Source organism: Mobula birostris, chromosome 3 (genome assembly GCF_030028105.1).
Source record: "Mobula birostris isolate sMobBir1 chromosome 3, sMobBir1.hap1, whole genome shotgun sequence".
Lineage (NCBI taxonomy): Eukaryota > Metazoa > Chordata > Chondrichthyes > Myliobatiformes > Myliobatidae > Mobula > Mobula birostris.
Genome location: NC_092372.1, coordinates 116,888,862 through 116,912,251, shown reverse-complemented (window position 1 = coordinate 116,912,251; position 23,390 = coordinate 116,888,862). Strand labels below are relative to the sequence as shown.

Sequence of the window (23,390 nt, the reverse complement as noted above, 5' to 3'; positions counted from 1 at the left end):
AGAGGAGCTACCGTACACAGAACGCGGTAGAGGATATCGTATTCCGATTTTGATTTCCTGCCCCGGCTCCTCCCTCTCTATTAGTATTACGAATGTTACGGTGGTGATGTCTTCTTGGCAGAAAAATGATTATGTGCTTGAATGATGGTTGAAGCACAGAGATAAATCAATTAAGTGACACCTTCTGCTACAGATCTTACGCTGCTATTTGAGGATATAGGAAGTGTGTGTAAATGGGACGTGCATAATAATATGAAACTTAGGTGAATTATTTGGAGATGAATGCAAAAGTTATGAATGAGCGCAATAGAGATTTTCGGATACTTAGGCCGTACACCGACATAAGATTTTGCTAATAGTTCAGCTTTTTCAGAATCAATAGCTGTAAACCACTCTCCACCATACAAAACCGATTATGTATCAAATTTCTAATGCCCCCTATTTTCTGTATCACCCCAGACTTTTCATACCAGGTTCTCTTTCCCAGTGCAGTCATAGTATGTTCTGTGCACCTACCACGACTTTTCTATTGAAAGCTTGAGAACTTTCATATTTTATGAAAGATGAATAGGAGTAACACTGCCGAACTTTCCTCCCCTTTACAGCTGTTCTACATTCAACCGTCTAACAGGGAGCAGCTTTCCTTATATCATCTGGAAATTCATCTCTTAGTAATTGAGTTCTGTACCGAGCCCAAAGTATTACTACCTAACTCTTATCCTCCAAAGCAAGATGACCAGGAACACACATATAATGCTGGAAAAAAAGTGCATGCAAGGCAGCATCTATGGAAAACAGGAGACAATGGACGTTTTGGGCCTGATGAAGGGTCTCGGGCCGAAACGTCGACTGTTTACTCATTTCCATAGATCCTGCCTGGCCTGCTGAGTTCCTCCAGCATTTTGTGTGTGTTCCTCGGTTTGTCCTGTTATGGTATTTATATCTTACTTCTGAAGAAAGGAAATGAAATCATAGTTAGTTATCCACATGTCTCATCCTTTCGAAGTGAAGTTGTTCATAGCCCGGCATATTTAAGTTTGCTCAGGACACACTATTGTTAGCCGAATCAAAGACGGTGGTGAATCAGCATTTGGGAGAAGGGAGGAGAAGATGGCGGCGCGACGCAGTGCGCGCGGCCATTCCGAATGATATCGTATGCGTTAACCAGGCGTCCGCGCACGATCCTGATTTGATGGAGACAGCCGTGTGAAGCACGGAGGAACACCTGGAGAAACTTCTGAAATGCCTGCTTCGCTGCCGCTACTACTGTGCGATCGAGAATATCCGGAGGGGGAGGGCCCAAACTCCTTGGGTTTGCCTGTTGCCTGTTGCCGGGGCCGGGGTCGAAGTGCCCGGCAGAGATGGTGCTCGGTGCTCGGTGTCGGACTGTGGTCGGAGGCTTCTAGGATGCAGTATCGGCAAGTTTGTGGCGCTAGAGGTTCACCGTCTGCGTGAGATGGGGCTTCCGAGTTATTTTGAGACTTTTTACTGTGCCGTGGTCTGTTCTTTATCAAATTACGATATTGCTCTGCACTGCTGTAACTATACGTTATAATTATGTGTTTTTGTTTGTTTTTCAGTCGGTTTTTCATGCGTTTTTGTGATATCATTCTGCAGAAACATTGTATGATTTCTTAATGCATGCATTACCAAATGACAATAAAAGAGGACTGCGTGTCCCCATAATGTAATCTAATATCGGACAGTGTTTTTTTGAAAATCTGGCTGACTAGTGCCAAATCCTACTCAATGTCAGCAGGAACTGGGAAATGATTAATTACTTCAGTCAAGAGAAACCACGGAGATCTAAGAACCTGTCCTTATCCGAGTATCAAAGGTGGAGAATGTCACTATCTTCAAATTCCTCGGTGTTACCATTGGAGACGACTTTCCGGGCCCAGCATGTAAATATCATTACCGCGAAAGCACGGCAGCGCCTCTACTTCCTTAGAAGTTTCCGAAGAGACGGCATGCCATCTAAAACTTTCAGAAATATTTATAGATGTGCGGTTGCTTCACTGCCTGGTGAGGAAACACTTGCACCCTTGAACGGAAAATCCTACCGAAAGTAATGGATACGGCCCAGTACATCATGCTTAAGGTCTTCCCACCATTCAGCTTATCTACACCGAGCGCTGTTCTAGGAAAGCAGCATTTATCATCAAATGAGCCACCACCCAGACCACGCTTTGTGGTCGCTGCTGAGAACAGGAAGAAAGTACAGGATCATATAACCCACATCACCAAGTTCAGGAACAATTAGTACCCCTCAGCCAGCAGTCTGAGAGGAAAGATCGCGGCTTCATTTCGTGGCATCATAGACATGGATATGATCAGACTTTTCCACTATCGCCACTCGGGTTGACTTGGGCCCTCAGCTTCCGGCCGTACAATCTGGAGGTTATGTCATGCCTTGGTCTGGCCACCTGGAGCGCCAGAATCCTCTGCACTGCGATGATCCTCTTCACCTGAATAGTGTGTGATTATTTGAAACACAAAATAATCTGCAGATTATGGGGTCAAAGCAACACTCACAACAAGCTGGAGGAACTTAGCAGCTCGTGGAGCATCCGTGCAAACTCATCGTTTCCACGGATGCTGCCCGACCTACTGAGTTCCTCCAGGGTGTTGTGAGTGTAATTATTTTACCTGTGTACTGTAGTAGTTATCACTGCGCCTGTATCTTCTTTCTCTGTTTAAATTCGCTTTGTTCTGTTCGACTTTGCTTAGTCTTGAGCATGTGTACCTATGTTCTGGTTCACTTCTAACATCGACTCTGGTCTCCTCTACGCTTGTGTCCACCTGACCAACGTCTCTCCCGGTAGTCTACTGACCAAAGATACGGTGCTTCATCGAAACATCTCCGGTTCAAACACATCCGGGCACCCATATTTGTTACTCCGTCACATTAAAGTGGAAACTCCTAGGTCACGTAAAATTACGCTTTCTTTATAGACATGATCTGACATCTAAATAGCATCCTGGCAAATATCCTCCTCACCTTCAAGAAAATTTCTTCATCCTTCGTGCATTGAGGAAAATAGACCTAAACATAATACTCCAAGCATAGTCTAACAGAGTTTAATAGAGCCGTATCTTACCTCATGGCTCCTGTACGCAATCCCTTCTAATGAAGATCAACTCAACGCCTCTAGAGCAACCGGCCAACTCACGCGACAACTTTCAATGATGTATGGATTTGGAAACCAAGTACCTTCTGTTTCTCAACACTGCTAAGAATTCTGCCATAAAGATTGTATTCTGCCCTCATTTGGACCATCGAAAGGAAATTGCTCCACACATTTCCGGAGAGAACGCCATCTAACTATTAACCTGACTAATCCGATCGTAATTTATCGAATTTTCTCAGGTCAACCCTCGTGCCTTCGACGCTGCAGAGCACAAAAACACAGGTTTGTCCAACTGTTGGTTATAGTAGATAGATGCCACACCCTGGTGACGCTCTTCTTTGCTCCTTAGTTGTGACCAGAACTGCATACAACGCTCCATTTGTGCCCTACCCAAAACCCTGTGCATGTGCAACATGACCTGCCAACTTTATCACGCAGTCCACACCGTTGAAGGCAGGTATAAGGTGTGCGTTGTTTACCGGCAAATCTTCCTCAGGGTTACCTTCAGGCTTATGGCAAGATTGTTGGCAGCGCGGTGAAACAAGAGAGACTGCATAGTTTGTGAATGCCAATCCTGCAGTAAAGCAGGAGGAGAGATAAGAAAGAACAATGAGCACTACAGGCAGCACAGTAAGAGGCTTCTCGGCACTCGTATCTGCCATACATATTGCGAAATGAAACTGATCATCCCTGCCTGTCCGAAATGCACATTCTTCCATTACCTGTGTATTCATGTGACTATCTTAACGGATTATAGGGTTCCAACCAGCATCTCTCCTGACAATGTGCGCCAGACATCTGCTACTCTCTGTGTGAATGACATTTGCTTCGCGCTTCCCCTCTTCATTTGTCTCCTCTCACCTTAAATATTAGAGTTAAGTTTGTTTTCTAGATTAGCTTTTCCATATATTGTTTTCCACATATATGGCGCGACATTGAAACATTTGGAGAAATGAGTACTTTGCATCAGCGACTAACGCAAGCCAAGGACATGCAGCGCAACCGCAATTGTTCCTCCCTTTCGGCTGCAATATAGTATGCCCATAACTTACTAACCCTAACCCGCATGTCATTGGAATGCGGGAGGAAACCAGAGCAATCAGAGCAAACCCTGACAGTCCCTGGGAGAACGGACGAACACGTTACAAACTACCGTGGAATTCAACACCAATCGGTGATCTCTGGTGCTGTAAGCAGTTGTGTTTAAAGTCACACTGGTGTGCTGCCATTTTCCCTCTTATATTTGCCATTTCCACACCAGCGAAATAATTATGATTGTCCATGCATCTATGCCTCACATAATACTAAACACTAGTGGATATATAAAAGATGCTATTTTATTTCCTTTACTCCAAACTGCAATTATAAGTGCAATTCTTTCCCTGGTTCGACTTCTTTCTTTGACCTTGCACAGCCCTTTGACATTCACTCTGAGGATAGCTGAGCCCAATTTGAGCTGGTTTTCAGTCCACAACTCAGAGAGCTTCACATCAGTGCTCGTGAGGACTTAATGACTTACAATTTGGAAGACAATGAAAAGGGCGTTATCAGTCAGTGTTAACTCGTCGCCCATGTATCATTTGCCAAGTGTGATTACGAAGAAGCGAATGCTGAATCAGCACGGCATCGCATTGTCGGTTTAAATGAAATGAATCAGCGACAGGCGACTCATAGCCGCAACGGCTGCGGTGAAATGCACTTCTCTTCCGGCAATGCCTGGATCAGAGAGTTGAGATTCTCCGCTGCGCCTGAGGCAATACGCGTCTTCCTATCTCTTGCATCCCGCGATCTCGGGGATCCTCAGAGCCCGTTTCCATGAAGAGCTTGCTGATCTATCGCGAACGTTCAGTTTCAAATGAACCGAGTGGTTCCGCGTGTATTAGTTCGAGTAACAATGTGTCCAGGGGAAAGCTGCTGGTGACAGAGATTACTTAGATTCCTGGCGAATCGGCGGATGGAGAATCAGCAAAAGAAGAGCGTTTAATTTACAGGCGCTGCTGAAAGCTATATGTGTAAACACTCTTCTGCCGTGACTCGGATTCGAACCGAGGTTACTGCGGCCACAACGCAGAGTACTAACCACTATACGATCACGGCCACACATCAGCTGTGCGGTTTCTGCTGTCAAATCCTCTGATTCCGGTGCGACTCAATCAACGACTGCCACTGCCTTGGCTGTGTTTCTGCGGCGACACAAGCATAAAGTACTGGAAATAATCCGCAGATCACCCGTAGCTGCGTCTGGAAAAGCAGAATCTACGTTTCATGTACGAGCTCCGTCCGCAAAACTGAAAAGGTGACAGAAGAAATTGCTGAAGGTGTAGTGAAATGTCTCTGACAAGGAAGAATCGGAATGACCATTGCGGAAAAATAACAAGCAGCTGGACGAACTCAGCGGCCTTGTGCAGACAATGGAATGGACATTTCTTGTATCAGGTCTGTGGCCATTGACATCATCTGTAAACAAATGTACAAAGCTTATTGAGTGAATGGGAGCAGTTAGAGGGAAAGACAAAGGCTAAAGAACGAAGACAAAAAATGTTGACCGTGCAGAGAACAGGGAAGGCTGTACAGTTGCAAATAAAGGCGTGTTAAATTATAATGGGCACAGAGAGTGGGGACTGTATGTTATCCGATTGGAGAATCGAATACTAGAGGGCACACGTGTTAACGCTAGAACTGAGAGCTGAATAAGAACCTGAGGGGTATTTTACACAGCGGATGCTAACGCTATCGAACAGCTTCCAGAGGACGTGGCTGATGCAGGTGAATTCTGGGTCATCACTAGCTGTAATCCAACAGCCAGACAGGTGAATTACTGGTGTCGTTTTGGGCTGGTCTAATTAATGCAAAGAGTAATGCCCCCAAAAGGGAACGAATCAATTCCCAGTTACCTACCAAACGAACTCGAGTGTTTACTTCCGAGTCTACTTACCAAAATGTCTAAAAATGGGAAAACAGAATGTCCGGTTTTCTTTTAAGTGTCTCTGCAGTTCAAACACTTAACGGTGATGAGAATCCTTCATCTATAATTCCCAGCACGAGAGTGCGGGCGCCCATCCGATCTAAAATACATGTGCAGAGCCCAAGAGAAAAATGTGGCAGAGTCGGGTCCCTCAAGGTTTTATCTTTGTTTCCGAACTTTTTCGTTCGGCGGTGTTCAATTTGGGACACGCTTCGAACCTGGTTGGGCATCCAGGGCATGGCTCGCACCGTAGAGATTGTCAGGTGATGGTACGGGTGGCCAGGTACTCTACAGATGTCCGGGAATATGTCTCAGCATGTTACATCTGCGCACAAAATATAGCACCCCGAGCACACCCTCAACGTCTTCTTCAGCCCCTCGTGTTTCCTACTTGTCTTTGTTCCCACAGTTCTATGGATAATTTTCACTGGAGTTCTGGTATCTCTTGGTAATGCCGTAATAATGATGGTCGTAGCCGATACTCGAAGGGCTGTCGCTTTGTACTACTTCAGACTCTACTATCAGCTTTAGAGACGGTCACGCTCACGTAACAGCACATCTTCAGGATGCACAGATTCCCCCAGGATGTTGTCTCCGATTGAAGCCACTTGTTTGCTCGTAGGTGTTGGAAGTTTTTTTTTCTCTCTGAGCTCATTATGGCCCCTGACAGTCTGCCGTCCGGGTTACATCTGCAAACCAATACGCAAACGGACAGATTGAAACAGGACCTACGGAGGACACTCTCATGGCTGGGCTCGGGATATCTTACCGCCTGAGGTGACAACCTGTTCTGGGCTGGCTTCCGTTTGTTTATTCGGATCTGTCATTACAAATACCACTTTGCGTACCGCCCTCCGCTGTTCCCGGAGCAACAAGCGGAGGTGGCGGTTCTGTCAGCAGACCAACTAGTTTCGGAATGACGGCAGTAAGGGTTAAGGCGAGAGACACGTTGTTGGCCAATTCGCCTCAATAACAAGGTCAGATAAATTGCCGGAAAAGACAGGGACCAGCAAGTCTAACCGTTCAGCCATGTGATGCATCTTTTCTGATGCAGATTGTGCAGGGAATGTTGTTGCCAATTCCAGCTGACCGGGCTCTGGAAGGAAAGAAATCGAGAATCTACTTGCACAAGAATTTATTGAGGCCAAAGTCTTGAAACTTATTGATTAGTTCTCATGCATGGATAGCATCGAATCCCGAGCTGTAGTCGATAACTAATACCAGAGAAAATCCACGCATTCCACCGAGAGAAACTTTTACCAGACCTCGCCGGATTTGCTTTCAAATATTCGGAATCTGAATAGCGTCGCCCTAACTCATATATTAGCGGAGCAGGAATGGCTGTTCAACTCTACAGGTTTACTTTGTTTTAGAAGCCACCGAGCGGGAGGGATTAAAGGAAGAGGGGTGGCGTTACTGGGCAGGTAAAATGTCACGGCACTGCTCAGTCAGAACAGACTGGAGAACTCGTCTGGTGAGGCGTTATGAGTGGAACTGAGAAAAAAGACAGGTATGACCAGGTTAATGGAACTATATTACAGATCACTCAACACTCCGAGGGATTTAGAGAAATAAATTTTCAGGAAATTCTCTTTCTGTTGCAAAAAACTAAAAGGTTGTTGCAGTTGGTGATTTTTAAATTTCTACATATTGACTGGGTCTACCATACTTTAAAAGGTCTAAATAGTTTGTCAAATGTGTTCAGAAAAGTTTTCTTAATCAGTACGAAGATGTCCCAAGGAGAGCGTGTGCAATATTGATATATTATTAGGGAATGGGACAGTGTAGGTGACAGAAGTTTGAGTAAGAGAGTACTTAGTATCTGATGATCACAAAGCCATTCGATTCAAATAATTATGGGAAAAGATAGATCCGTTCCGTGCGTTGAGATTCTAACTTTAAGGGCGGCAAATTTTGATGGCATCAGAAATGATCTGGCGAGTGTGGATTTGTCACCTGGTCCTGATATGGGCCCAAGAGCAGAGTGAGAGACACTGAAGCTGGTCGATAGTTCACGGAGTTCAATGCGAACAGTGTTAAAGGGAAAAGCAAACAACAAACGCCAGGCCAAACGGGGCCGTTAACTAAAACTCAAATGGAAAACGAAGCCTGCATTACAGCTAAACAACGAAGAATAAAAATACAGTACCGCTAGTCTTCAGCTTCACTTGACTCGTCAGTTCAATTTCTCAGGCAAGGCGGAATGCAGGCAGCAAAGCTTTGCTGTGTCCAAGTCTTGACAAGTAACTCGACACAATGAATGGAGTTAAATGCTATCACAATTAAATAATAATTAGCTGACCTGTGCATTTTTACGAGCGCAGTTGCCGTAACCGCTGCGCTGCCGAATCCGTGGATGTGACAGCGATCACCCACCCCAGCCGCAGCCCATGGGGCGGCATGACCTGTGTCCACTGGAAATCCCGAATGACGGACTTGTCCAAGATGTCCATCACTGATGCTGGTAGATCGTGCCATGGTGCTCACAGCCAATATCGGAGCCAAAGACTTCCATGAAGAGAAAGAAACAAGTGCTTATACACAGGTAGCTCGATTAAGTGATACCGTGAGATGAATCATTCTCAAAATGAGGACACTCTGTTTGGATTAATCGGGCATCTGCATCAAGAATAAAACTAATACATAATCTCTGAGCCTATCAAAATAAACTGAATAAACTTAAACAGAAAGCACCAGGAAACCACGTTACAAAGAGGGAGTCGCTTGAGAGAAACACAAGGGACTATTAAACCATTAATAACTGTTGTTAACAATTAATCAGTTCAGAGCTCAATACTCTGATGCCCTGCACAGGCCTGAAGAAATCATTACAGGACCTCCCCTCTCTACAGCTGGCAGCTGATTGCCCAGGAGGACCTGAAAACTCGAGGTACCTGGGGAACTTGAGAGACATGGGAACTCCAACAGACAGAGTGTTACATACCTCAAGCAGATCTTGTGACTCTCTTCTGAGAATGATGTAATGGACTTTTGGAGGTCATCTGATGTAACTCTCCCGCCGATGTGAGGGTACGTGATGACATGTTCACCGCGGGTATAGAAGGGAAGACCTCTGGTGACGCACTTGGTTTTCCAGCTAGAAGGTGCGTCATTGTCTCCAGTCCGTTGCGTATTTGTTTTATGATGCGGTTGCATTTTTAAAATGGAGTGTTATGTTCTGTTGCAAGGTACAATAGTGCTGGACTGGCAATTTCTGCTAGATTTGTTGATGTACCTTTTCAGTAGTATTGGAGAGTGAAGGCTTCATCGAAGTACAGAATATGAAGGATTAAGAGAATTCAGGAATGTTCGGCAGTTTAATGAAGGATCGACCTTATCGAGTCTTCGTTGACGAAGCAGCGACCTGCATCTAGATACCTCGTGCCGAAAGTGTCGGAAGTTCATGCAAGGTTTGCTCTCTAGAAGAAATTAAGGTCAGTTGTTTGAAGCCATGTATTTCCTTTATCGTGAATCCTTTGGACAGAAGCAACAGGAAAGTCTCGTCTATGAAGAAATCCTTCTCCAGCGAAATCTCTCCCAAATGAATGTATAAATCTGTTGGACTTTAGAATTTACAATTTTAAGAACTGTATTTGACTTTACCGCTTTAAGAACTGTTTTCGCATTTATCGTTTTAAGAGCCAGTAGCGAGTGACGATTTGTTGAACGGTCGCATAGCGGTTAAATTCAGGTTAATGTTTTCGTTTGTTTTTTATTGTTTATCGGTGATTAATAGATGTTCGGTTGTTTTTATATAACCTGACTCGACTGATATTCATTGTTGCCGGTTACCTAACATATATTGTGGGGGCTCGCGGGATTTTCCTCCAAATTTTTGAGTTTAAGTGCTGGTTTAATTGCCATTCTGATTTGGAAAAGGGAAATAACAGATTTTTTTTTTTTTTTTTTTGGTTTGATTGATGTGTGAGTGGTATTCGGCAGCAATGAATACTGACATCTTTATGGATTTGCCTGACCCGGAGTTTTTAGAGAATGAGATAAAACCTGTTTTATCGGAGATTGCTAGGAGGTTGGATATTAAGGGGATTACAAAGTGTACCACAAAGGCCTTAATTCAAAGAAAAATCGCTCAGCATTATATTAGTTTGAAAATGTTTGTTGATGAGGTGTTAGATAGCTTTCCAATGAGTAATCTGGAAATGCAGTTATATCTTGAACAAATAAAGTTTGAAAGATTTAAAGCGGAAAAGGCTGAAAGGAGGGCAAAAATTAAGGAAATTTAAAGAAAGAGAAGCTGAAAGCTAAAGGAAATTTGAGTTAGAGATGGAGAAATTAAGGATGGGAAATCAGTTTTCTGGTTCTAAGAAACAGTTTATTGGTAGTCGTGAAATTATTTTGTCTCCTCCATTTAATGAAGCTGACGTGGACAAATACTTCCAGCATTTCGAAACTGTGCTCTGAGTTTAGAGTGGCCGGAAGAGTAATGGCCAGTGATGTTACAACGTGTAATAAAGGCAAGGCACAACAAGTTTATACAGCTTTAAATGCTGATCAAGCACTGGATTATGATACTGTGAAGCAGCCTATATTAAAGGCATATGAGTTGGTTCCGGAATCGTATAGAGAGAAAGATTCAGAAATTTGAAGAAATCGATGGAAAAAACGTTTGTGGAATTTGCCTATGAGAAATCTCTGTGTTTTGAGAGATGGGTTTCCTCCAAAAATGTGAATGAGGATTATAATAAATTTAAAAAAGTTGATTTTACTGGAGGAAGTTAAAAGAAGCATTCCTGTTGAAGTGAGAACATACTTAAATGAAAGGGACGCTGCTACGTTGCAGGATAATGCTAAATTAGCTGATGAGTATGTTTTTATTCATAAGAATAAAGTTTCTCCAGGTAGAACTTTTAAAAGGAAAACTAGCAGAGAGTCAAGGTAAACCAGAAATTTAATCTGAAGTTTGGTGAGAAAACTAGGGATGAAGCGAGACATGTGAAGGAAAGACATTTTGGTGTTATTTGTAATTATTGTAAGAAACCTATACATGTAGTAGCTAACTGCATTCGATTGAAAAATAAAGAGAAAGAAGCAGTCGCAGATGCTTGTGTGTAGCTTGAAAAATCTGTAATTCCACAGAGTTTGATAAATACTAATGAAGATTTGTCAGAGTCTGACCAAGTTAAGACGGGATATGAAGCTTTTATAACAGAAGGATTTGTATCCTTGAAAGAAGGATCAATTCGGTACCAATAAGAATACTTAGAGATACCGGAGCTTCTCAATCACTGATATTAGACAGTGTGCCAAAGTTTACTAATGAGCCTGACATCGGTGAGGTAAACTATATAAGAGGAGTTTGGAGTGCCCTTATGCCAGTACATTTACATAGAATAAATTTAAGGTCAGGATTAGTTACAGGGGTTGTTAAAGTAGGACTACAATCCAGTTTATCTGTGAATGATGTTTCTCTTTTTTTCGGGAATGACTTAGCAGGTGGACAAGATTCTCCTGAAGTACATTTAACAATAAATCCCAATTCTGAGGAACCACAGAGGGATTCTAACGTAGATTCTTCCTGTGTTGTAACAAGAACTATGGCTAAAAAGACTGATGTACAGGATGAGGTTGCTACCCATGGCTGTTCAACTTGGGATGTGAATTTTGAGGACGTATCAGAATCTGTCTTACCTACATTATTTGATCAGGATTTTGGTAGTAAATCTGACCAGGAAGATTTGTCTTTATCTCGGAAGGAGGTGATAGCAGAGCAGGGTAGAGATCCTGAGCTAGTTAGATTAAAGTAGCAAGCTCTTCCAGATAGTGAAATTGAAAAAGTGCCAGTAGGATATTATTTTGAAAACGGAGTATTAATGAGAAAGTGGAGATCGCCTATAGTTCCTGCTTGTGAGCAATGGGAAGTTAATCATCAGGTAGTAGTTCCTAAAGTTTATCGAACTGAGATTTTAACCATGGCTCATGGTATACCTTTGGGTGGCCATTTATGTGTAAAGAAAACTATGAACAAGCTTTCTAAGCATATTTATTGACCTAGTTCAAGGAAAGATATGGCGACATGTCGTGTCATACATGTCAAATCGTGGGTAAGCCTAATCAGGTTACTCCAGTGGCCCCACTGCAACCAATACCAGTATTTGGTGAGCCGTTCTCAAAAATCATTGCAGACCGTGTAGGTCCGTTAGCAAAAACTAAAACTGGATATCAATATTTCTTAACTACTATGTGCACAGCGTGTAGGTTTCCAGAGGCAGTACCTCTTAGGAATATAACAGCCAAAACTGTGAGAAAGGCTCTTCACAAATTCTTTACTTATTTTGGGTTGCCTGAGGAAACACAATCGGATCAAGGTAGTAATTTTATGTCAGGATTCATTCAGCAGATAGTTTATAAACTGGGAGCGGAACAGATTATCTCATCAGCCTATCATCCAGAATCACCAGGAGAAATTCCATTATATTTTAAAAACTATGATTAGGGCATATTGTGTGGAAAATAATAAGGACTGCAATGAAGGTATACATTTACTATTTTTTGCAGTAAGAGAGGGAGTGCAGGGATCATTAGGTTGTAGTCCTTTTGAACTTGTGTTTGGGCCTAGAGTTCAAGCACCTTTGGCCTTGTTGAAGGAATAGTGGATTAATAAAGAGGTACACACTAAGTTGCTAGATTTGTTTTTTAATTTAGAGAAAGATCATATAAAGCTTGTAACTTGGCAATGGAAAATTTAGAATTTTCTCAAGAGAAGATGAAGACATGATATGATAAGGAAGCTAAATTGAGGTTAATTAAGCCTGGAGATAAGGTGTTGGTTCTTTTCCCAGTGCAAACAAACCTACTACAAGCTAAATTTCATGATCCTTATGAGATTGACTGAAAAGTAAATGATGTGGATTACGTGGTAAAAACCCCAGATCGAAGAAAGACAACATAGCTGTGTCACATAAATATGATAAAACCCTATTATGAGAGAGAAGCTGCTACTATGACTGTTGTGATCAATAATGAGTCTGATCTTTATAAAAACTTAATGGATGATTCATCTGAAACTCATTTTAAACCCAACATTGTTTCAGCCAGGTTAACAAATTCACAAATTCTACAAAATATTAATGAAAAATTAGTTCATTTACAGCCAGAGGAGAGAGAGCAGATGAAATAGTTAATTTTTAAATATAGAGCTTTATTTCCAGACGTTCCTAGAAGAACCGCCGTAGCTTCCCATGATGTAGATGTTGAAGATGCAAAACACATAAAACAACATCTGTATCTGTAACTTGCTGAACAAGAAATTAAGTATATGTTAGAGAATGATATTATTAGACATTCTAATTCGAATTGGAGTTCACCGTGTGTTATGTTGCCTAATCCTGACAATAGCATTAGGTTTTGTACAGGTTACAGGAAGGTGAATGCTGTGAGAAAAACTGATGCATGTCCAATCCCTAGGGTAGATGATTGTGTGGATAAAGTTGCACAAGCTAAATTCCTTACAAAGATTGATTTGTTAAAAGGTTATTGGTGTGTTCCATGGACGGATAGAGGACGAGAGATTTCAGCATTTGTAACCCCATCTGGATTATATGAATATAATGTTCTTCCATTTGGGATGAAGAATGCACCAGGTACTTTTCAGAGGATAATTAATAGTGTAATTCATGGATTAAAAGATACAGATGCCTATATTGATGATTTAATTACAGGAAGTAATACGTGGAAAGCACATATTACTGCGATGGAGAAACTATTTGAGAGACTTTCAAAATCTAACTTAACTATTAACTGAGCTAAAAGTGAATTTGGCCATGCCACAGTGACTTATCTTGGTTATGTTGTGGGTCAAAGAAAATTAGCTCCTGTTCAAGCAAAAGTTCAGGCAATTTTAGTAGTACCCAGTCTAACTGGTAAGGAAACTCTTAGAAGATTATTGGATATGGTAGGATATTACAGAAAATTTTCTAAGAATTTTGCGAGTATTGCTCTTCCAATAACTGATCTCTTGAAGAAAAATGAAAAGTTTGTTTGGACAGAGTCTTGTCAGGAGACATTTGATAAATTGAAGACTATAATATATAGTCAACATCTACTCAAATCTCCTGACTTTGAAAAATACATTTTTGTTAGCTGTAGATGCTAGTGATGAAGCTGCAGGAGCAGTGTTACTTCAAAGAGATGATGGTGATGAAGTTGATCATCCGGTAGCTTTTTTTTCTAAGAAATTAAATGCTTATCAAATAAATTATTCAACAATAGAAAATAAATTATTATCTCTTGCTTTGGCTTTACAACATTTTGAAGTGTATGTTAGTACTACTCATAAACCCACTCACAGTTTATACCGATCATAATCCGTTAGTGTTTTTGAGTAAGATGAAAAACAATAATAGAAGATTATTACATTGGAGTTTAATGTTACAGGAGTACAATATATTGATCACTCATCTCAAGGGCAAAGATAATGTGATCGCTAATTGTCTAACGAGATGTTAAATGTACAATGAAAATTTTTTAATGGACTGGTATTTTAACATTTGTAACACTCCTATTGTATATTCGTTTGTAAAGTGCTGAAAGATAATACTGTGTATATTGTGTATGTTGTAAATTTTGCACCTTACTATTTCTGCGTGTAAATTATTAATTGTTAAAATTTTGTTCCTTAAGAGACCATTTTTTTTTTGGTGGGAGGCGTTACATAGATAGATAGATAGATAGACATACTTTATTGATCCGCAGGGAAATTGGGTATCCTTATAGTTGCACCAACGAAGAATAGAGTATAAATATAGCAATATAAAACCATAAATAATTAAATAATAATATGTAAATTATGCCAAATGAAAATAAGTCCAGGACCAGCCTGCATACATCAAGCAGATCTTGTGACTTTCTTCTGAGAATGATGTGATGGTCTTTTGGAGGTCACCTGATGTACTTTTCCCGCCGCTGTGAGGTCACGTGATGACATGTTCACCACGGGTATAAAAGCGAAGACCTCTGGTGACGCAGTTAGTTTTCCAGCTAGAACGTTCGTCATTGTCTACGGTCCGTTGCGTATTTGTTTTATGATGCAGTTTAATTTTTAATATGGAGTGTTACGTTCTGTTGCAAGGTACAATAGTGCTGGACTGGCAATTTCCGCTAGATTTGTTGATGTACATTTTTAGTAGTATTGGAGAGTGAAGACTTCATCGAAATACAGAATATGAAGGATTAAGAGAAGTAGGGAATATTTCGCAGTTTAATAAAGGATCGACCTTATTGAGTCTTCGTTGACGAAGTAGCGACCTGCGTCGAGATGCCTCTTGCCGAAAGTACACGGAAGTTCATGCAAGATTTGCTCTCTAGAAGAAATTAAGGTCAGTTGTTTGAAACCATTTATTTTCTTCATCGTGAATCATTCGGGCAGAAGCAACAGGAAAGTCTCGTCTATGAAGAAATCCTTCTCCAGAGAAGTCTCTCCCAAATGACTGTATAAATCTGTTGGACATTCGAATTTACCATTTTAAGAACTGCATGTGACTTTACCCCTTTAAGAATAGTTTTTGCATTTATTGTTTTAAGAACCAATAGAAGCGAGTGACGATTTGTTGAACGGCCGCATAGCGGATAACTTCAGGTTACGATTTTCGTTATTTTTTTTTACTGTTTATCCGTGTTTGATAAATGTTTGGTTGTTTTTATATAACCTGACTCGATTGGTGGGAGGGTAGCTGTGGGCGACCTTGGGGTTATAACTTTTAACGGCCAAAAAGACAGAAGCACCTGGAAAGTCACTTCAGAGTAACAGTATATTGAAACTGATCATCCTTTCCTCTGAAGATAGAATTCATTCAAACCTCCTCTAAATAGCGATTGATCAAACCTATTTACATACAGTCACTCGTATGTGGCCACACCTCACGCAGTGTTTCAAAGCTATGACCTGTTCACTCTTCAGAAACTATTTCAGAAAATACCTTTCTCTTAAATATGAAGTTATCATTGACTAAATTGACGAACTGTTTTACTATAATATTTTAAAACAAAGAAATGCTGGAATGTATTCATCGTGCGCAGGTAAGCAATATTCAACACGTTTAATGCACAATACACCCACGATTACAAATATTCAAACATATTGTGTCCTTCCCGTAACTCTAATCTCTGATCTATGTTAGGATTCAGATTAAATGAACTGTTTGCTATACAGTTCCCGGCATAATGACCCCCATCACAGGAGCTGCTGTACACCGAACGCGGTAGATTATGCCGTATTGCAATTTTGATTTCCAGCCCCGGCTCCTCCCTCTCCATTAGTGATACGAATGGGACGGTGGTGAAGTCTTCTTGGGAGAAATGTGCTTGGTGCGCTTGAATGATGGTTGAAGTGCAGAGATAAATCAATTAAATAACTTCTTCTGCTACGGAACGTACGCTGCTATTTGAGGATATAAGGAGTGTTTAACTTGGGCGTGCATAATAATATGAAATTTACGTGAATGTAACTTATTTGGAGAGACGAATATAAGGGTTGTGAGAGAGTGGAATAGAGATTTTAGGAAAGTATGCCGTACACCGACATATCATTTTGCTAATAGTTTAGCTTTTTCAGAATCAGTAACTGCAAACTTCGCTGCAACATACAAACCCGGTAATGTAGCAAGTTTCTAACGCACCCTATTTTCTGTATCACCCCAAACATCCCACACCTGGCTCTCTTTCGCAGTGCATCCACGGTATGTTCCGTGGCACATGTTTCTTGCGCCTCCCGCGTTAGGGAACTGAGCAGGAGCTGGATGACCTCCGGATCATTCGAGAGAATGAGGAGATTATAGATAGTAGCTGCAGGGAGGCAGTTACGCCAAAGGAGCAGAGCACAGGAAATTGGGTCACTGTCAGGCGAGGGAAGAGGAAAGGGCAGGCAGAACAGGGTTCCGCTGTGGCCATTCCCCTCAACAACAAGTATACCGCATTGGATGCTGTTGGGGGTTGATGACTTACCTGGGACAAGCTGCAGTAGCCGGATCTCTGGCACTGAGTCTGGCTCTGCAGTGCAGAAGGGAGGGTGAAATAAGAGGAGAGCGGTAGTTATAGGGGACTCGATAGTTAGAGATACAGATAGGAGGTTCTGTGGTCGTGACAGAGAATCCAGGATGGTTTGTTGCCTCCCCGATGCCAGGGTCAAGGATGTCTCTGATCGATTGCATGGCATTCTGAAGTGGGAGGATGATCAGCCAGATGTCGTGGTGCACATCAGTACCAATAACATAGCAAGGAAGAGTGAGGAGGTCCTGGAGAGTGAGTATAGAGAGCTTGGTAGGAAGTTGAAAAGCAGGATCTCGAGGGTGGTAATCTCAGGATAGCTACCTGTGCTACGTGCCAGTGAGGGTAGGAATAGGATGCTCTGGAGGATGAACAAGTGGCTGAGGAACTGGTGTAGGGGGCAGGGTTTCAGATTTCAGGAACATTGGGACCTTTTCTGGGGCAGATGGGACCTGTACAAGAGAGACAGGTTACACTTGAACTACAGGGGTATCAATATCCGTTCAGGGAGGTTTGTTAGTGCTATTGGGGAGGCTTCAAACTAGATTTGCAAGGAGGATTGGAACCAGAGTGCCAGAGCTGACAGTGCGGCTGGGGTGAAAATAAATGATGTTAAAAGTTCAAGCAAATCCACTAATGGAAAGGTTGTGAGAGGTGGTAAAAATCTTCTGAGGTGTATATATTTCAATCCTAGGAATATTGCGGGGAAGGCGGTTGAGTTGAGGGCGGTCATTGACACGTGAAATTATGACGTTATAGCAATTAGTGAAACTTGGGTACAGGAGGGGCAGGACTGGCAGCTTAATATTCCAGGGTTCTGATGTTTCAGATGTGATCGAGGCAGAGGAATGAAAGGTCGGGGAGTAGCACTGCTTGTTAGTGAAAATATTACAGCAGTGCTCAGGCAGGACAGATTAGAGGGATTGTCTACTGAGTCCTTATGGGTGGTGCTGAGAAACAGGGAAGGTATGACCACATTAGTGGGATTGTATTACAGACCACCCAATAGTCAACGAGAATTGGAAGAGCAAATCTGCAGAGAGATAGCAGGCAACTGCAGGAATCATGAAATTGTGGTGGTAGGGGATTTTAAATTTCCATATATTGATTGGGACTCCCATACTGTTATGGGTCTAGACGGTTCAGAGTTTGTAAAATGTGTTCAGGAAAGTTTTCTAAATCAATACATAGAGGAACCAACTAGAGGGGATGCAATATTGGATCTCCTGTTAGCAAATGAGTTAGGACAAATGACAGAAGTCTGTGTAGTGGAGCAGTTTGGTTCCAGTGATCATAACACCATTAGCTTCAACTTCATCATGGACAAGGATAGTCCTGGTCCTAGGGTTGAGGGCATGAACTGGAAGAAGGGCAAATTTGAAGAAATGAGAAGGGATCTAAAAGGCGTGGATTGGGACAGGTTGTTCTCTGGCAAGGATGAGATCGGTAGGTGGGAAGCCTTCAAAGGAGAAATTTTGAGAGTGCAGAGCTTGTATGTTCCTGTCAGGATTAAAGGCAAAGTGAATAGCCATAAGGAACCTTGGTTCTCAAGGGATATTGCAACTCTGATAAAGAAGAAAAGGGAGTTGTATGACATGTATAGGAAGCAGGGAGTAAATAAGGTGCTTGAGGGGTATAAGAAGTGCAAGAAAATACTTAAGAAAGAAATCAGGACGGCTAAAAGAAGACATGCGGTTGCCTTGGCAGTCAAAGTGAAGGATAATCCAAAAGGCTTTTACAGGTATACGAAGAGCAAAAGGATGTAAGGAATAAAATTGGTCCTCTTGAAGATCAGCGTGGTCGGCTATGTGCGGAACCAAAGGAAAAGGGGGAGATCTTAAATAGATTTTTTGCGTCTGTATTTACTAAGGAAACTTGCATGAAGTCTGTGGAATTAAGGGAAACAAGTAGTGAGATCATGGAAACTGTACAGATCGAAACGGAGGAGGACCTTGCTGTCTTGAGGAAAATTAACGTGGATAAATGCCCGGGACCTAACAGGGTGTGCCCTCGGACCTTGAAGGAGACTAGTGTTGAAATTGCAGGGGTCCTGGCAGAAATATTTAAGTAGTCGCTGTCTACTGGTGAGGTGCCGGAGGATTGGAGAGTGGCTCATGTTGTTGCGTTGTTTAAAAAAGGATCGAAAATTAATCCGGGAAATTATAGGCCAGTGAGTGTAACGTCGGTGGTAGGTAAGTTATTAGAGGGAGTACTAAGAGACAGAATCTACAAGAATTTGGATAGACAGGGACTTATTAGGGAGAATCAACGTGGCTTTGGACGCAGTAGGTCATGTTTGACCAATCTATTGGAGTTTTTCGAGGAGGTTACTAGGAAAGTGGATGATGGAAAGGCAGTGGATATTGTCTACATGGACTTCAGTAAGGCCTTTGACAAGGTCCCTCATGGGAGATTAGTTAGAAAAAATCAGTTGCTAGGTATACATGGAGAGGTGGGAAATTGGATTAGACATTAGCTCAATGGAAGAAGCTAAAGAGTGATGGTAGAGAATTGCTTCTCCGAGTGGAGGCCTGTGACTAGTGGTGTGCCACAGGGATCAGTGCTGGGTCCATTGTAATTTGTCATCTATATCAATGATCTGGATGATAATATGATAAATTGGATCAGCAAATTTGCTGATGATACAAAGATTGGAGGTGTAGTAGACAGTGAGGAAGGCTTTCAGAGCCTGCAGAGGGACTTAGACCAGCTGGAAAAATGGGCTGAAAAATGGCAGATGGAGATTAATACAGACAAGTGTGAGGTATGCACGTTGGAAGGAATCAAGGTAGAACATACAGGGTTAATGGTAAGGCACTGAGGAGTGCAGTGGAACAGAGGGATCTGGGAATACAGATACAAAATTCCCTCAAAGTGGCGTCACAGGTAGATAGGGTCGTAAAGAGAGCTTTTGGTACATTGGCCTTTATTAATCAAAGTATTGAGTATAAGAGCAGGAATGTTATTATGAGGTTATATAAGGCATTGGTGAGGCCGAATCTGGAGTATTGTGTTTAGTTTTGGTCACCAAATTACAGGAAGGCTATAAATAAGGTTGAAAGAGTGCAGAGAAGGTTTAAAAGGATGTTGCCGTGACTTGAGAAACTCAGTTACAGAGAAAGGTTGAACAGGTTAGGACTTTATTCCCTGGAGCGTAGAAGATTGAGGGGAGATTTGATAGAGGTATATAAAATTATGATGGGTATGGATAGAGTTAATGCAAGCAGGCTTTTTCCACTGAGGCAAGGGGAGAAAAAAAAAGAGGAGATGGATTAGGGGTGCGGGGAGGAAAGTTTAAACGGAACATTGGGGGGGGGGGCTTCTTCACTCAGAGAGTGGTGGGAGTATGGAATGAGCTGCCAGACGAGGTGGTAAATGTGGGCTCTTTTTTAACATTTAAGAATAACTTGGACAGATACATGGATGGGAGGTGTATGGAGGGATATGGTCCGTGTGCAGGTCAGTGGCACTAGGCAGAAAATGTTTCGGCACAGCCAAGAAGGGCCAAAAGCCCTGTATCTGTGCTGTAGTTTCTATGGTTCCATGCTTTCCCACCACTTTTCTAACTACAGCTTGAGCTCTTTTATATTGTGTGACAGATGGATAGGAGTAACACTGCCGAAGTTTCCTCCCCTTTGCAGCTCTTATACATTCACCCTTTCACTAGGGAGCAGCTCTCATTTTATTATCTCCCAAAGATTGGAGGAACAACACATTATATTCCGTCTGGGTAGCCTCCAACTTGATGGCATGAACATTGACTTCTCTCACGTCCGCTAATGCCCCACCTCCCCCTCGTACCCAATCCGTTATTTATTTTTATACACACATTCTTTCTCTCACTCTCCGTTTTCTCCCTCTGTCCCTCTGAATATACGCCTTGCCCATCCTCTGGGTTCCCCCCCCCCCCACGCCCTTGTCTTTCTCCCCGGACCTCCTGTCCCATGATCCTCTCATATCCCCTTTTGCCAATCACCTGTCCAGCTCTTGGCTCCATTCCTCCCCCTCCTGTCTTCTCCTATCATTTTGAATCTCCCCCTCCCCCTCCCACTTTCAAATCTCTTACTAACTCTTCCTTCAGTTAGTCCTGACGGAGGGTCTCGGCCTAAAACGTCGACTGTACCTCTTCCTAGAGATGCTGCCTGGCCTGCTCCGTTGACCAGCAACGTTGATGTGTGTTGCTTGAATTTCCAGCATCTGCAGAAGTCCTGTTGTTTTCGTGTGCGTTGCTCGGTTTCTTCTGTCGCACCTGCAGAGTGTTTCCAATACTGTATGCTTGTGTCTCTGCGGAAACGCCGCAAAAGCAGTAACAACCATCGACTGAGTCACACCGGAGTCAGAGATTTAGACAGCAGAAAGCACACAGCTGAAGTGTGTAGCCGTGATCGTATAGTGGTTAGTACTCTGCGTTGTGGCCGCAGCAACCTCGGTTCGAATCCGAGTCACGGCAGGTGGATGTATATACATTTAGGTTTCAGCAGCGCATGCAAATTATAAACCCTCCTCTTTTTGCAAAATTTCTGTCCGAAGCTTCCCTCAGAAAGTTGAGTTTCCTCTGTTACCAGTAGTTTTACGCTGGACACATTGCCACTCGCACGACTTCATCTGAACGTTCTCGATAGATCAGCAAGCTCAGAATCTAAACGGACTATGATCGACCCCTGGGACCACGGAATGCAAAGGAGCAGAAAGAACCGCATTACCTCAGCAGCAGCAGAGGATCTCCGCTCTCTGATCCAGGCACTGGCAGAGGAGAGGTGCCATTTCCCCCAGCCGCTGTGTCTGTGAGTCGCCTGCTGCAACATCCTAGTGACGCTCTCCTGCGTCCCTAATAGTGACCAGAACTGCACACAACGCTCCATTTAGGGCCTAACCGAAACCCTGTGCATGTGCAACGTGACTTGCCAAATTTATCACGCAGTCCGGACCGTTGAAGACAGGTTTGCGTTATACCTTCTTTACCAGGCTACCTACTTCAGGGTTACATTCAGACTTATGGCACGATTCTTAGCAGCGCGGCGGAACAAGAGAGACTGCATATTTTGTGAATGCTATCTCTGTAGCAAAGCAGGGTGAGGGGTGAGAAAGAACAATGAGCACTACAGACAGCACAGTAACAGGGTTCTCGACACTCGTATCTGCCGTACATAATGCGAAATGAAACTGATCACCCCTGCCTGTCCGAAATGCACATTCTTCCACTACCTATATATTCATCCGCCTATCTTAAACGATCCTCGGGCTCTAACCAGCATCTCTCCTGTCAGCGTGCGCCAGTCATCTGCTACTCTCTGTGTGAATGACATTTGTTTTGCGCTTCTTCTTGAACATTTGTCACCTCTCACCTTAAATAGTAGAATTAAGCTTATGTTCTAGGTGAGATTTTCCAAATATTATTTTCCACATATAAGGTGCGACAACGAAACATATAGTGAAATGAGTCCATTGCAACAGCGACTAACACACGCCGAGGAAGTCCGGGGCACCCTCAATTATTCCCTTGAATTCGGCTACAATATAGTATGCCCACAACCCTAACCCGCAAGTCTTTGGAATGCGGGAGGAAACCCGAATAATCAGAGCAAACCCAGACAGTCCCGAGAAGAACGGACGAACACCTTAAAAACTGTCATGGAATTCAACACCGATCGGTGATCCCTGGCGCTGTTAGCAGATGTGCTTAAAGTCACGCTATTGTGCTGCCATTTTCCCTCTTATATTTGCCATTTCCACGCCAGCGAAATAATTATGATTGTCAATGCATCTATGCCTCTCATAGTACTACGTACCAGTGGATCTATAAATAGATGCTATTTTATTCCCTTTAGTCCAAACTACAATTATAAATGCAATTCTTTCTCCAGTTCGGTCTCTGTCTTTGATCTTGCACAGCCCTTTGACAATCACACTGAGGCTAGATGAATCCAGTCCAATCTGAGCTGTTTTTCAGTCCATCAGTGACAGTAAGCAATTGAATAAGTTATACTTTGTTAGCAGCTGGACGAACTCATGGACTTGTGCAGAGAATGCGATGGATATTTCCTGTAACAGGTCTATGGCTAGTGATATCATCTGTAAACAAATGTTTAATGCTTATTGTGTGAATGGGAGCAGTTAGTGGGAAGGACAAAAGCTAAAGAGAGAAGACAAAAAATTCTGGCGGTGCAGAAAACAGGGAAGGCTGAGCAGATGCAAATAAAGGCATATTAAATCATAAGGGGTACAGAGAATGGTGACTGCATGTTATCCGACTGGAATATCGAATACTAGACGTCACCCTTGTTAACGCAAGA

At 42.6% G+C, this 23,390-nt stretch overlaps 2 non-coding genes across 2 annotated transcripts; one reads left to right on the top strand and one right to left on the bottom strand.

The window, feature by feature from the left end:
• Window positions 1-5,156: 5,156 nt before the first annotated feature.
• Window positions 5,157-5,228, bottom strand: trnah-gug (transfer RNA histidin (anticodon GUG)). Its single transcript has one exon. It is a non-coding gene; the product is annotated as a tRNA-His (tRNA).
• Window positions 5,229-21,475: 16,247 nt separating this feature from the next.
• Window positions 21,476-21,547, top strand: trnah-gug (transfer RNA histidin (anticodon GUG)). Its single transcript has one exon. It is a non-coding gene; the product is annotated as a tRNA-His (tRNA).
• Window positions 21,548-23,390: the final 1,843 nt, after the last annotated feature.